The 14,097-nt window shown below is 45.3% G+C and overlaps 1 protein-coding gene and 1 pseudogene across 6 annotated transcripts in view; one reads left to right on the top strand and one right to left on the bottom strand.

Moving 5' to 3' along the window:
• The window catches only part of LOC144327998 (uncharacterized), a 68,982-nt pseudogene extending 66,640 nt beyond the window's left edge, over positions 1–2,342 (top strand).
• Positions 1–14,097, bottom strand: part of LOC114596838 (potassium voltage-gated channel subfamily KQT member 1-like) — a 360,069-nt gene that overhangs the window by 226,922 nt on the left and 119,050 nt on the right. The window lies entirely within an intron of this gene.

Consider the following 14,097-nt stretch of genomic DNA (forward strand, 5'->3'; position numbering starts at 1 on the left):
GGGGATTTGATTAGATAACCCCTGGGGTCCCTTCCCGCTCTATAATTCCAGGGTTCTATATAATCTTTAGACTTCTTTAACACGCCACCTTGTGATTTTCTTTGTTTGTTTTCTTCAGGAGGATTGCCATTATTACACTTACTGCTATATCTTTAGTCTCCCCGAAACATTATGGGTTTGTTTTTGTTCTTTATTTTATCAGCCTCCTACAGGCTTGTATGTCACAGCTGATTTCATAGAATCATAGAGTTGGAAGAGACCACAAGGGCCATCGAGTCCAACCCCCTGCCAAGCAGGAAACACCATCAGAGCACTCCTGACATATGGTTGTCAAGCCTCTGCTTAAAGACCTCCAAAGAAGGAGACTCCACCACACTCCTTGGCAGCAAATTCCACTGTCGAACAGCTCTTACTGTCAGGAAGTTCTTCCTAATGTTTAGGTGGAATCTTCTTTCTTGTAGTTTGGATCCATTCCTCCGTGTCCGCTTCTCTGGAGCAGCAGAAAACAACCTTTCTCCTTCCTCTATATTTCACTTATCAAGCCCTGAGGAACAGCTAAAAATAACTTGTTCAGGAACTGTTGCATTTGCATGTAAAAAGTCTCAAGACACTCAATTCTAACTCTCTCTGTTTTCAGTTCATCTCTGAGAGTACACTGGGTTTAACCTGCCCCATAATAGCAACAAAAAACAAGGCAGAATAACAGTAGAACATTTTATATGCAGAAATGAGAGAAAGCCTCTCCTCTTGGAGGTGTTGTGAGCGGGAACCGCTTCCCATGCTCGCAGGGGGGCGTAACCAAGCCCACTGCGTCATTGAGCCCTGTGCCCGGCTGGGTGGGGGGCGTGGTTTGGCCATTTAAAATGGCTGCAGGCTCACGGGCTCCTCCTTCTTATTCTTGGCTTCCTCAGAAACGCAATGTGATCAAGGGGGTATTAGCCTCAGTGGCACCTTCCACTCTCAGGTCGTATAAAAAAGCTTGGTTGGATTTCATGGAATTACGGTCCAAAGCAAGAGGTGTTGCCTCCAGTATTCCACCCACAACTGAGGACGTGCTACAGTACCTAGATCTTAGAGCCCCTGGCCAAGGTCCTTTACTTATCCATCAGGATGGTTCTCGATTGACAAGACATCAGTTCACGCGTGTGTTACGCAAGGCGATTGAAGCCTGTGGTTTCCCTGCCAAAGAGTATGCTGCCCATTCATTTAGGATTGGGGCAGCCACAATGGCTGCCTATTTAGGCCTGCCAACTGACAGAATTAAGGAATTGTGCCACTGGAAGTCAGATGCCTACAACAGGAACATCTGGAAGAGCTTTTAAATGCACCTCCATTTACCTATCACTGTTGCTTTCTTAATTTTCAGCTTCCTCTGATGTACAAGTTTGGATTTGTAGTCACAGTATTGTCCACTGGGCCTGGATGCGTGCCAGGGACTGCAGCGTGGACATCAGTCTTGGATTGCCAGCAAGTGTTTGAGTTTCCTGGAATGCAAGACGGGGTATGCACTGGGAATAGATGATGCCAGTTGTGAAGCCGAGAGCAGCGTCGTTTGGTCCTCCCGACACCATGATCATTCAGCTGGGAAAGAATGATTTGCCCTTTAGGAAGAGCTTGGACTTGTTATTGAATATAAAAAAGGACCTTGATGAACTGGCAGCAATGTTCCCCAAAATGACTTTGATTTGGTCCTCCCTCCTGAAGAGGCGAGCTTGGCATGGCAGTCGTCCTGTTGCCATCAACAAATCCAGGAAACTCTTGAATTGTGTGGTAAACTACGTGCAATGGATGGCCAAGTGATCGAGCACGCCGGCATCAGGTTCAGCGATGTGGCTCTGTTTTGAAACGATGGCGTTCATCTTTCTGATCGTGGAAATGACATGTGGTTGGCCAATATCAAGGGCATTAGGAATTGGCTGCAGCTGTGAGGATATTTGGCAGCGAGCCTTTTTGGCTCAGGTGGTGGTGAGGCATTGGAAACTGCGTTGTGTGTTGGAGGGGAGGTTGTAGCCATCACCTACCCCTCCCCCTGACAGATATTCCGTTAAAGGAATCCAGCAGTCGTGGTTCCTGTCCAATGCCCTGATGGTGGCTAGGGCCATGGCACAACCCCCGGTTACTCTAGGGGAAAGCTTCCAGTTGATTTCCCCCTTCAGGTTGTTAACGCTTGCGTGACTCCTGGCAGAGCGGGCAGGAGTCAAGTATAGGCTGTTTGATCCAATGCCTAAGTCAATACCAGTCACGCTCTGTAACCAATAAAGTTGTGGCCTTCTTTAGCCTATTAACCTAAATACTTGTGTCCATGTGTCTTATTTTATCTCCAAGCGGGGACGGGGCCTCGACTCACAAGTGTCATTTATAAAAGGCCAATTCACATTCATACTATGGACTGTGTTAGTTCCTGCTCCCTCCTGACTGCATGATAAGCTGTCCGAATTGTTTATCATGAATGTGCTAAGCAAGATGTCCTAATTGTTCATCATATACATTCAGCACATGGAGAAGGCCTATGAAGTGCAAAAGTCATCTTGGCCAAGGGAGGTGTCACTTTGTGGATTCCCTTTCATGAAGCATGCCTGCTTTGCTAAAATAAAATAAAAATTCCCTCCAAAAGCTTATTTTTTGTAGGGGAGCATTGCTCTTTCAAACTGCATGCCCCACAGAACAGCATCTTTCACACTGGAAGAATCAATGCCACCAAAATTGGGTGCAGCTTCACATCACATTCATCACATTCTTAGATCACTCAATTTTGCTTGATCTGCATTACTATGTATCAGAGATTGCTAAACAGAAATGTGCTAAGAGAATGAAATTATAAAATTTCCTTACTGTATGCAAATATATGGTTTACATTTACAATGTTTGTCAAACAGGTTCTGGGACAATAAAACATGAGAAACCATTGCATTTTATTTAGGGAACGTTAAAAAAAACCAAAAACCTGACCAAGAACAGAAAACTTCCATCAACATTGACAAAACCTTAGTGAGTAGTTTCTTTGTTTGTTTCTCTGCACCTTTTTCATTTCTCTCACACTGCTTTCCTTTGCCTTCTCTGTAAACCAGATCTCACCATGCTGGCTCCCATTTGTACTAAATGTTTCAGCAGCAGTGAATGTTGAAATGTGGGGTGGGAGAGCTTACAAGTGTGGATTTGAGGAACAGTTTTGCTTGTTTGTGAATAATCACCCAGCAGACAGGCTGGGTGGTTCAGAATACATAGTCAGTGCCTACGTCCAAACCTACTAACATTTGTAATCAATAAAGTTGTGGCCATTTGATCCATGCTATTTGTCTTGTCATTCTTTCTCCTTCTTACACCCCATCCCCTCTCTGTACTTTGTCCCGCAAGCAGACTTTTAAGGGTTAGAGGGACAGGAAGATAGAAAGAAAAAGAGTTGGGGTTGCCTTTTGCACAGTGTAATAAAGTACCTCACAAAGCAGAGGGCCATGCTGAGACCCCACACCAACCTGGAGCTAGTCCTGCCCCCAGAAACCATTGAGATCTGCCTCTGGACCTGCCAAAGCCACACTCTCCACTCCATCATTTCCTCAGTGAACCTAAGCTGAGTTCCACTCTCTGGCCCAGAGAGTTCTACCGATGCACCCAAATATTTTTATATCAAGAGCTGACAACCTTATGAGTACACACATCTCACTCACTCCTCTGCTGAACACTGTATGTGTCATGAATATGCCAGCTCCAAGCGAAGGTTTGCAGTCGGCTGCAGAAAGCAGCAAGGAACAGAGAGGCTTGGATTTTACTCAGGCCGAGGAGAGCCGATAGCTGCAGGCTTCGCTTCCTCCTCAGCTGGAACAGCAGGCAGTAGCTGAGAGCAGGCTGGAACACAGCCGAAGCTCTCAGGAAGCACAAACAGGCCTGAAAAGTGAGAGAGACTACAGGGGCTGCAGATGACCCAAGGAGCCCAAGATGTAGACGAATAGGATGGCTGCTAGACAGGAAACAAAACAAGAGACGTAAGGGTCACAGACTCAGTATCTTCTGTCGACGCCGGAAGAACTCTTCAGAAGGGTCAACTTAAGTGATGATGCCGGATGCTTGGCTAGAGCAGTCTGGAGCCAATTGCTTGTTTTTGCAACAAATCCTCCTTTTTAATTACGTATGTTTACTGTGTTATCAAGCCAGAAACCTGAACTCCTAACACTATGCATATTTTTTATTTGTTTCAAAAACCTGAAAATCTGTTCAGTCACAGAAGACTGTGGGACAAAGGGAACCTGCATGCAAAATAAAACCTTTCTCACACAACTGTCAGCACTCTTACAGCACTTTGTTTTCAGCTTTAGTGTTACTCAGGAAGATGCAACATGCAAAAGCCATTAAGTTTTTACATTCAGAGCTCTGCAAGCACCAAGTAATGAGACTTTGAGAAAATAATTAAAAATGAACACATTTCAGCACAAGCAAGAAACACTCTGTATGTCACTTGGCATAATCATCTATTATATCACCACGTTCCTTGCCTCTTACTCAGTGCAAAAAAATTGGAAGTGTTTTGGTTTGTGATCTCAGAGACTCTAATTAGATACTGCAAGTACAGCTATTTTAACCAGGGCCACAATGTCCTTTTTAGAAATGTTCAAACCCTGTGGATAAAAAATGGATTTCTATTCAAGATCAGCTAGGCTGTTCTCTGCGTTCCTTGTTACTATTTGATTCAGAAGTTACAGTAAATGGAACAGCAGCATTATTATAATCCCTAGAAAACAACTCCCATTAAAAGGGGGGGGGTCTTTTTCCCCCTTGGAGACACAAACAGGGATAGATTAATTTGTTGCACTTTATATGCCACAGGATAAGGACACAGCCAGACAGGAGGTCACAGTCAAGTACAGTATTTTCAAAGCTGCATTCCTGCAGGATGGGGACAAAAGTTCATTCAGTTTGCATTTCAAGGTGAACCTACCTAATTTACACTTTCCAAAACAATGTGAGAACCAAAACAGAGCCAATCTTCTCTGAAGAAACCAAGCAATGTGTACAAAAATGCATATATTGGGGTAAAATGTATATAATACATACAAAAATATACTGTATTAGGGGAAATTGCTTCGTAAAAATGTATATATTAGACAAAACTGCACGTAAAAACATGCCATACCCTCCAACATTTCTCCAATGAAAATAAGGACATCCTAAGGAAAAGCAGGACATTCTGGGATCAAATCAGAAACCAGGATCGCTTTTCTAAATCTGGGATGTCCCTGAAAAATGGGGCATTTGTGGAGGGTCTGGAATGCTGATGAAGAATGGAAAAATGAGAAATAGAGAGAAACCAAAAGTGGCAGATTTGGCAATTCCTAATCTCAGAGAATCCTGGAGTTTTGGAGAAGTGTATTAGCAGTTTCTCAACTGAAAGAACAGTAAAAGATAAAAGCTTCTCTGTCCCTACAGATTCTCATGGCACTGACAAGATGCTGGGAAGTGCATTCTGAGCAAAACTCACCGTTCTCACAGGCCAACGCTAAGGCCCAGCAGGAATGGCCAGTGACGCCTGAGAGCCAAACACGTACTGTAGCAAGTGTTTCAGAATCCTCTGTAGTGAGCTGGGTTTCTGTGACAGACATTTAATGAGAAACAGGCTTCCTAGCGGCAGGAAGGCAACTCGCCAAGAAGATAAATTTCTGGGCTGATGGCAATGCTGCAGACTTTTGCAATGCAAGGAACTGTTTTAGTATTCTTCTTCCCTACATTACTTATGTCAGGAGTGGGGAAACTTCTTTCTGTGAAAGGCCCCATTCCTTTGGGGGCGGGGAATCTATTGTGAACTATATTGTCAGAGATGGGCAAAGTCAATTATGAACAGAGTCAGAGACAGAAGTGTTCTGTATAAATAATCCTGCCCAACTTCACCACAGCTGCCTCAGATTAAAATTCCCAATCCCATGCAGGCCAACTCATAAATAAAGTCCACTATGTTTTGATGGGCTTACTCTCAATTAAGTATAGAGGACTTAAAAATAAATAAATACAACAGACCAATACAGCCACTGTTCTGAAAAGCAAGCAAAAGTAACTTGTTTCTGACCTTTCTGTGCTCTATACCAGTGTTTCCCAACCACTGTTCCGCGGAACACTAGTGTGCCGCGAGATGTTGCCTGGTGTGCCGCGGGAAAAATTAAAAAATTGAAAGTTTTTTTTTTTAAAGTCAAATTTTCGATTGGGGCGCCGTCACTAGATGACCCCTGGGGTTCCCTCCCTCCCTCCCGCTCTGCGCCTCCCTCCTCCTCCTCCTCCTCCGGGGAGGCCCTTCCTGGCTCTCGGCCAAGGCTTGGCGGCTGCCACTCACTCACTCGCTCGCCCACCCGTCCCTCCATCCCTGCAGCGCTGCTCCCCGAGCCGAGCCCGGGGGGAAACTTCGGCGTCGTTGCGCCGGGTGTTGGAAGCGGAGGCTGGCGGGGGCCCCTCACCTGCAAAACCTGGTCGCCTCTCATATATTTCGTGCATTGCATTCATCGCCCGCTTTCTCCTCCAAGGAGCTCCCGGGGGCGCGCGTGGTTCTCCCCGTGTTATCCTCGCAACAACAGCCCTGCGAGGTGGGTCAGGCGAGTGGCCCAAGGGAGCACCCAGGGATTGTCCTGGCCAGGTGGGGTGATTTGAACCCTGCTCTCTGCCCGGTCTTCGTCCTCATTTAGCCCCCACATGTGCATGACTGTGCATGACTGAGGTTTTTCCCCCTCGTCTTGGCTATGGTGTGAGTCTGTGCTGTTAATTAATGGGGTTCTGCCTTCGGAGAAGATGAGCCAGCCCTCAAGGAGGTGATTATGTAATTTGCTAGCAATTCATGTCCCTCCCGGCGTGACGCTGCGCGCTGACGTCACGGGGCTGTAATGGTGGTGTGCCTCGAGATTTTTTTCATGAAACAAGTGTGCCTTTGCCCAAAAAAGGTTGGGAAACACTGCTCTATACACACAGAGAGAAGAAGTCTATCAACAGGGCCAGCCCACCCTTGAGGCAAGGTGAGGAAACTGCCTCAGGTAGCAGGATCCAAAGAGGCAGCAGACCCAGCCTCCAAGGAATGCATTGCCAGCTGCAGTCGGGGCAGCAATGGCTGCGGCGCACTCCTTGGAGACTGCTTCTGCCCCTTCTTCTGCAGCCCCCCTCCCCAGTGGCCTCTTGCGAAATAGGAAGTGCTGCTTGGCCTCCCCCTCCCCCCCCGTTCCTAATGTGGATCTTTGCTCACCCTTTCTTCCCTGATGGCCCCATATTGTGGTTCACCTCAGGTTCCAAAATATCTTGTGCCAGCTCCTGTCTATCAATTTGCTCTCAGGCAGCATTTCTAAAACTTGGGCAATGCTGTTATGAGAAGGAGCCACAGAGTGAGTTCTTGCCATGTGACCCAGGGATTCTTGAGTTTTTGAAAAAGCACAGCAAATACAACAAGTTCCATGCCCAAATTATTCTGCCCTTACCAGTTGGACTCTTGGCAATAACAAATCATGTCATCGCTACTTCTCAGCCACATACCACCTATCACATGCATGTTTTGGCAGGTCTGCTTTTTGAAAGCATCATTACCTCCAGCTTTTAAAAACTAATAGAAATTCTAGCTTACAAGAGATCCTTTTAAACAAACCCTATTGACTTAGGACAGATGTAAATAAAATTTTCCTTGAGAGAGTAACTCATTCATTGAATCTATCATAAACTTTTTTTTTTTTTTGCATTCAGGTGTATGAGATAAAACTCACAAAATCTTGCCACCTTAACTGTTCAGGGGACTTAAGAAAAGCTGCTATATGCAAGTGAAAGCATGCCAAAAAGTTATTTGGAGAAATACTTTGTACATATATGCATGATTGCTAAGTCACAAGATGAAATCACATTTGCATCTGGAAACTGGAAGAAATCGTAACTTGTTACTGCTACGTTATATGCAAAGCTGGTGTGCTGGTCCCGAGGATTAACCGTGAGGCGAGGTCCGAGTCCAGTCCAAGGTCGAGGGTGCAGTAGGGAGACAGTCCGTCAAAGCTGAAGCTGGGTCCAAGGCAGGGAGTCGGATGAGGTCAGGAGCTCCGTTGCTCCCGCAACCTGGGACTGGGGCTGGCCGGCTTTTATCTGCCCCGAGGCATAGGGCGGCCCCGATCCTCTGGTGACTCGCCTCTCCTGGCCTGGAGACGAGCACTCCTCCTGCGGGAACTTAGTTCCCTCCGCCTCTCTGCCCTGAGCCTCTGCAGCTCCGGAGAGGCTGGAGGGTTACCGGACCAAGAGGCAACCTCAGCTTCCCCTGATGGGGCTGGGAGTGGAGCACCTGCAGGTAATGGGTCCTCCGTCATCTCAGGAGCCAGAGCAGACTCAGCTGGTGCCTGCACCTGAGGATCCAGCACAGGTGAGGAGCCTTCAGGCTCAAGCCCCAGCCCAGCTGGTTCTGGAAGGCGGGGAATCCTGTGCAGGTTGGGATTCCTCAGGTTCAGCCTCCGAGTCCGAATCCCAGGCCATCACAGCTAGTTCCCAGCTTCCCATCACAGTAGAACACAATCCCACAATTCTGTCGCAGACTCATGTAATCAAGAAACAGATCCCAGAGGTGGAGGTTGCAGATAACAGCTGGTTTGGTTCTTCATGGCTTCCATTAGGTTCCATAAACTACAGAGTGGTGCAGTAGTTAGATTGCCGGACTAGAACCTGGGAGACCAGGGTTCAATTCCCCACTTAACCATGAAGCTCAATGGGTGGCCTTGGGCCAGTCACTGCCTCTCAGCCTAACCTACCTCACAGGGTTTTTGTGAGGATTAAGTGAGAAGGAGAACCATATTACTGCTTTGGGTTCCTTGGAGAAAGGGAGGGATTTTAATGCAATCAATCAAACAATAATGCAGAGGTTGCAATTGAGGATACAGTTGTAGTACAGCAAAGCCTACTTTTCAAGCAAAGGCTCAGGCAAGAGGCAAGTCAAGGCCCAGTCCTGGGTCCAATTCCCAGACGAGCAGCAGGTCAAGTACAAAGCACAGTACTGATAGAAGGATGCTATTTGAGCAATTCTTCCAGCCTGGTACAGAGGCTTTGGGGCTGAAACTGGGGGTCCATCTGTTGTCAAGGAGGTCTCTTTGTGAGGATGGCTTTACTTGCGAGAATACTTTGGCTTCCAATGAGAGCATCTCCATATGAGGTGGGGTTTTGTCTCCAATTAAGATTTTGAACTGAATTCAGCTTTAAATACACTCTGTATTCTTTGGGTATCCAAATCCACTTTAGGGAAAGTTCAGGACCAAGATGTTTGAAATATATGCACACATTGCCTCTACTAACACGAAGTGGTCACAACAGAAATAGAAGTTGGGAAGCCCAATTTTAGACCTCTGTGCCTGATTGCTTTCTAGTCTTGACAGTTACCCACTGTTTAGGCATGTATGCATTTATGCTGAAAAAGTCAGTTCCTGTAGCAGCACAACAATGGGTTTCAACTTTTTGAAAGATTATGTAGAGGTAATTTTTGCTGAGGTCTTGTTTTCTTTTAAGCACGTACACTCCAGAAGAAAAGCCACTATTTTGCTTGATTACTTTCTTTACCTAAGTCTAGATTTCACTGTGTATATTAATGCTCTCAACATTTGTTATCTACTGTACACAAGAGAAATCAAAGCTCTAGAGATAAATTTAAAACTTTCCTCCTGACTTCACTGCAACAAACCCATGAGTAAACATGTCATGGGTGGTCTAGCATTAAATTAAGACTTAAAGTTCCTGCTCAGAATGACAGCTTTATTCATTTCCAGTCTAGATAACTACCTATCCATGACTTAACACATTTTATGCTAATTGATTTCTTCAACATGAACACAGATTTATAAAATAAGGTAAGTTTCCCTGTAAATGTATAAAGCAAGGTTGTTGCAGCATTTTCTTAAAAAGCAGTGCATGCTCTTCCTGGAAGCCACAAGCAGGCCCAGAGAATTGGTTCAATATGAGAAAAACTACACTGCCCGGAGTCTCTGCAGTTCAGCACCACAAACCTCCCACAAATAAACTACTGGAAGGGCAGCTCAGTTGGTAGAGCATGAGACTCTCAACCTCAGAATCATGGGCTCAAGACCCACACTGGGTGAAAGATTCTGTGATTCTAATGTGATAAAAAGCCACAATAAGTTGATCATGGTGAGTGGTTTTTCACCTCAAAATGCCCTGTCTCCACTGCACTTGTGAGGAAAGGAGTAGGAAACAGCAAAAACTGAGAGCAATAAAGCTGTAAATGGTGTGGGCCACACAGAATTGTTGTCTAGGTGACAAATGTCTGCATAAGAAAAGGCCCCTTTGACAGCATATCCTTTATTTTAGGTATCCCTACAAAGGCATTTTCCTCACTGTACCACTTCAGACAATGAGTGGGGAACAGCATGGATGAAGAGTCCTGATGAAGAGACATGAGAGTCCAGGCTACCTGAGAGTCCTGCGGTTTGGTATTCTAATTTGGCAACACATAGAAAGTAATTTTCATTTAGACAAATAATAGAAAACTAAACTTTCCCAACTGTGGTGAGATATAATAGATTAACTTGCCCAGCAAAATAAGCACCCCTTAAGTTTTTGTCGTTTTTGTACGGTTCATAGCTAAATATAATGCTGTAACACGCATTAAAGGATGACTGCTTAAAAGAGCATTAGCAGCTGGTATCTACTAGCTATTGAAATACCTATGTATTTATCTCAGTGTCTGCTAGATACTTGAGAGAAGCAGTATGTTGGATACTTGCAAGGAACAGTATGACTACAGCTAGGCAGAAGGGACTTCTGAGAAGAAGCAGTCTTAGGTGTTGGGGGAAGGGGTTTGACAGCTACATGACAGTTAAAGGTAAAGGTAAAGGGACCCCTGACCGTTAGGTCCAGTCGCGAATGACTCTGAGGTTGCGGTGCTCATCTTGCTTTACTGGCCAAGGGAGCCGACATTTGTCCGCAGACAGTTTTTCCAGGTCATGTGGCCAGCATGACTAAGCTGCTTCTGGCGAACCAAAGCAGCGCATGGAAACGCTGTTTACCTTCCCACCGGAGCGGTACCTATTTATCTACTTGCACTTCGACGTGCTTTCAAACTGCTAGGTTGGCAGGAGCTGAGACCGTGCAACAGGAGCTCACCCCGTCACGGGGATTCGAACCGCTGACCTTCCGATCGGCAAGCCCAAGTGGCTCAGTGGTTTAGACCACAGCGCCACCCGCCACCCGAGTAACATGACCGTTACTCCCATGCATTACAGATTTCCACTGAGTACTCCACTATACTCAATGCTTACATCTGTAAATATCTGATTACAAACACACATGTCTCCAGTGCCTTCTTCCCATTAGGAAACTCATCTTTTAAAAAGGCACTTCCCTGAAATTTCCTACCACTCAGGGAAGCCAGGAGCGCAAAACCATATATTGCTGACAGCAGACAAAGTAGACGCCATCACAATGATCTAGTCTCACTACTATCTGGCTGTATGCACCCCTGCTAAAGTAAACCAGGATGAGATAAGTATCCGTAACTTATGAAAAATGCCCTTGCAGCACACTGCAAAGTTAAACAGTCACAGAGAATGAAAGGCAATAACTGGCTGTAGGCTTGAGTGGCCATGCACTAAGCTTTTTGTACTGTAATGGTCTGATACATTCATTTTGACCTAGAGACCAGAGATAAATTGCCTTAGCAATACTAACAAACAGCTAAACAATTGGGGGGGGGGTAAAAGAAAAGAAGGAAGGAAGGAAGGAAGGAAGGAAAAGAGGGGTGAGAGAGAGAACAGTGATAACATCTCTAAACATATTGCTTAGTTATGAAGGGGAAGGGGCCTTTGAAAAATTACATTTTAATCTAATGTTTGTAGCAATTTTGGAAAAATTATGAAGCAACAAAGAAGTAGAGCATACTGCACCCACGGTTGCTAGCCAAAGCAATCTGGAAAATGCAACATTTTTGCCCCACTTCAGATAGTAAAATCCTGAATGTGTAAATGAAACACACACTCCCAAGATATTTATGCATAAATATTTCCACATACAGATGGCATAAACTTCTCAAATCAGAGGCACCCTAAGAATATTTGTAAGTTACAGAAAAACTCAAAGTATGAAATACATAGCATGAAACATTTATAATACTGAAAGGATTGGGATCTTGTCAATTTTTTCTAATAATTGTTCTAATATTACATAGATTTTATCCAGTAATTGCAAGAGTTCATATCTACATTATACCTCTGAACATTAAGAAAATTATTTTTTCCATTTCAGTGATAATACCAAATTGTCCTAAGTCCTTCTTTTGCAAAAGCAATTCTTACTGCTATTAGTAAATTCACTGTCAGTTCTCATTAATTCTTATTCAATGTTTTAGACATCCTAGCAGAACCACCAATAAGATTTTGATATATAATAAGAGGGGGAAATGGAATATTATCCCAATATGTGATCACAGTGGAGAGATTCCAAAATGGACATGGATGAAAGGATTTACTATCACTCAGGGACACGGGTGGCACTGTGGGGAGCTGTAGTGTTTTACCTAGGCTGCCAGGGCTCCTCCAGATGACAAGATCTTTCTGCACCAGGTCAGTGAGGACCACTTCCTTTTTAAACTTCTCCCATATATACAGAACTCCCTGTGCACCTTTTGCAGACCCTCCAAATGTCCCTATTTTCCAGGGAAATGCTTAGATTTACAGAAGTTGTCCCAGTTTCTGATTTGATCCCGGAATGCCCCACTTTTCCTTAGGACATCCCTATTTTCACCAGAGAAATGTTGAAGGGTATGGAGTTATCCAACCCCTGAGCCATCTGAAGGCAGCACTGCAAAGGGAAGCTTTCTTTTAATGTTTAATTGTGTTTTATTATATGTTGGTGTCAGGGATTGGGCAAATGAGGAGGATGCTGGAGAGGGGGGTTAAGTCAGGGGTCAAATAAGTGTTGTTTACTTTTTATAATACATGGAAGATGGATCTCCTTCGGGAGTTTCTGGACTCTCCATCCTTGGAGGATTCTAAGCAGAGGTTGGGTGGCCATCTGCCAGGGATGCTTTAGCTGAGTTTCCTACCTTGGAGGGGGCTGCACTAGAATGATGACCCTTGGGGTCCCTTCCAACTCTATGATTCTATGTTTTTCTGCTTCAACAATATTTCATTGTGTTCCCATCATTTTAAGTAATTGTATTTTGTATAAATTATATAAATTATAAATAAAATATGTTTTAGGTAAAGGTAAAGGTACCCCTGCCCATACGGGCCAGTCTTGACAGACTCTGGGGTTGTGCACCCATCTCACTTAAGAGGCCAGGGGCCAGCGCTGTCCGGAGACACTTCCGGGTCACGTGGCCAGCGTGACATCACTGCTCTGGCGAGCCAGAGCTGCACACGGAAACACTGTTTACCTTCCCGCTAGTAAGCGGTCCCTATTTATCTACTTGCACCCGGGGGTGCTTTCAAACTGCTAGGTTGGCAGGCGCTGGGACCGAGCAACGGGAGTGCACCCCGCCGCCGGGATTCGAACCGCCGACCTTTCGATTGGCAAGCCTAGGCGCTGAGGCTTTTACCCACAGCGCCACCCGCGTCCCCAAAATATGTTCTATTTACAACTAAAACATTTAAATAGCTACCTTTCTACCAGTAGGACAGGGTCGAGGGGTCACAGGAAGGAAACAAGGTCGTAAGAGGACCACAGTTGGAAAAAGGTTGGGAAACATTGTCCTAGAGTGATGAAGCTGGTCCATGCTTCCATGCTGTATTGTGCCTGGTCTTAACAGCACCAATTTAGGCCGGTACAAGTGGTTCTCTCGCACAGAGTGCCAAGCTGAGGGGGCATAAAATCGAGAAGATCCATTTGAGGGCACCAAATTTTGACCTCACACAGGATGCCATATTGCAAAATATTACCAAAGTCTGCCCCTAGTCTGAGTGATGACATAATGAACTCATCTCCTAATTTCCTGGAGCACTGGACGTGGACCCCTGGGGTACCACAGGGGGCACCACAACTATGATGTAGAATGGAAGGGGAGAAGCAGGGGCACCAAATTTTGGTATTGCACAGGGTGCTGCTGAGATTTGAGACCCCAAAGCCCACCACTGCCCTGATTGTCATATCCAGATTCCAAGCCAGAAAACC

Source organism: Podarcis muralis, chromosome 6 (assembly GCF_964188315.1).
Source record: "Podarcis muralis chromosome 6, rPodMur119.hap1.1, whole genome shotgun sequence".
Lineage (NCBI taxonomy): Eukaryota > Metazoa > Chordata > Lepidosauria > Squamata > Lacertidae > Podarcis > Podarcis muralis.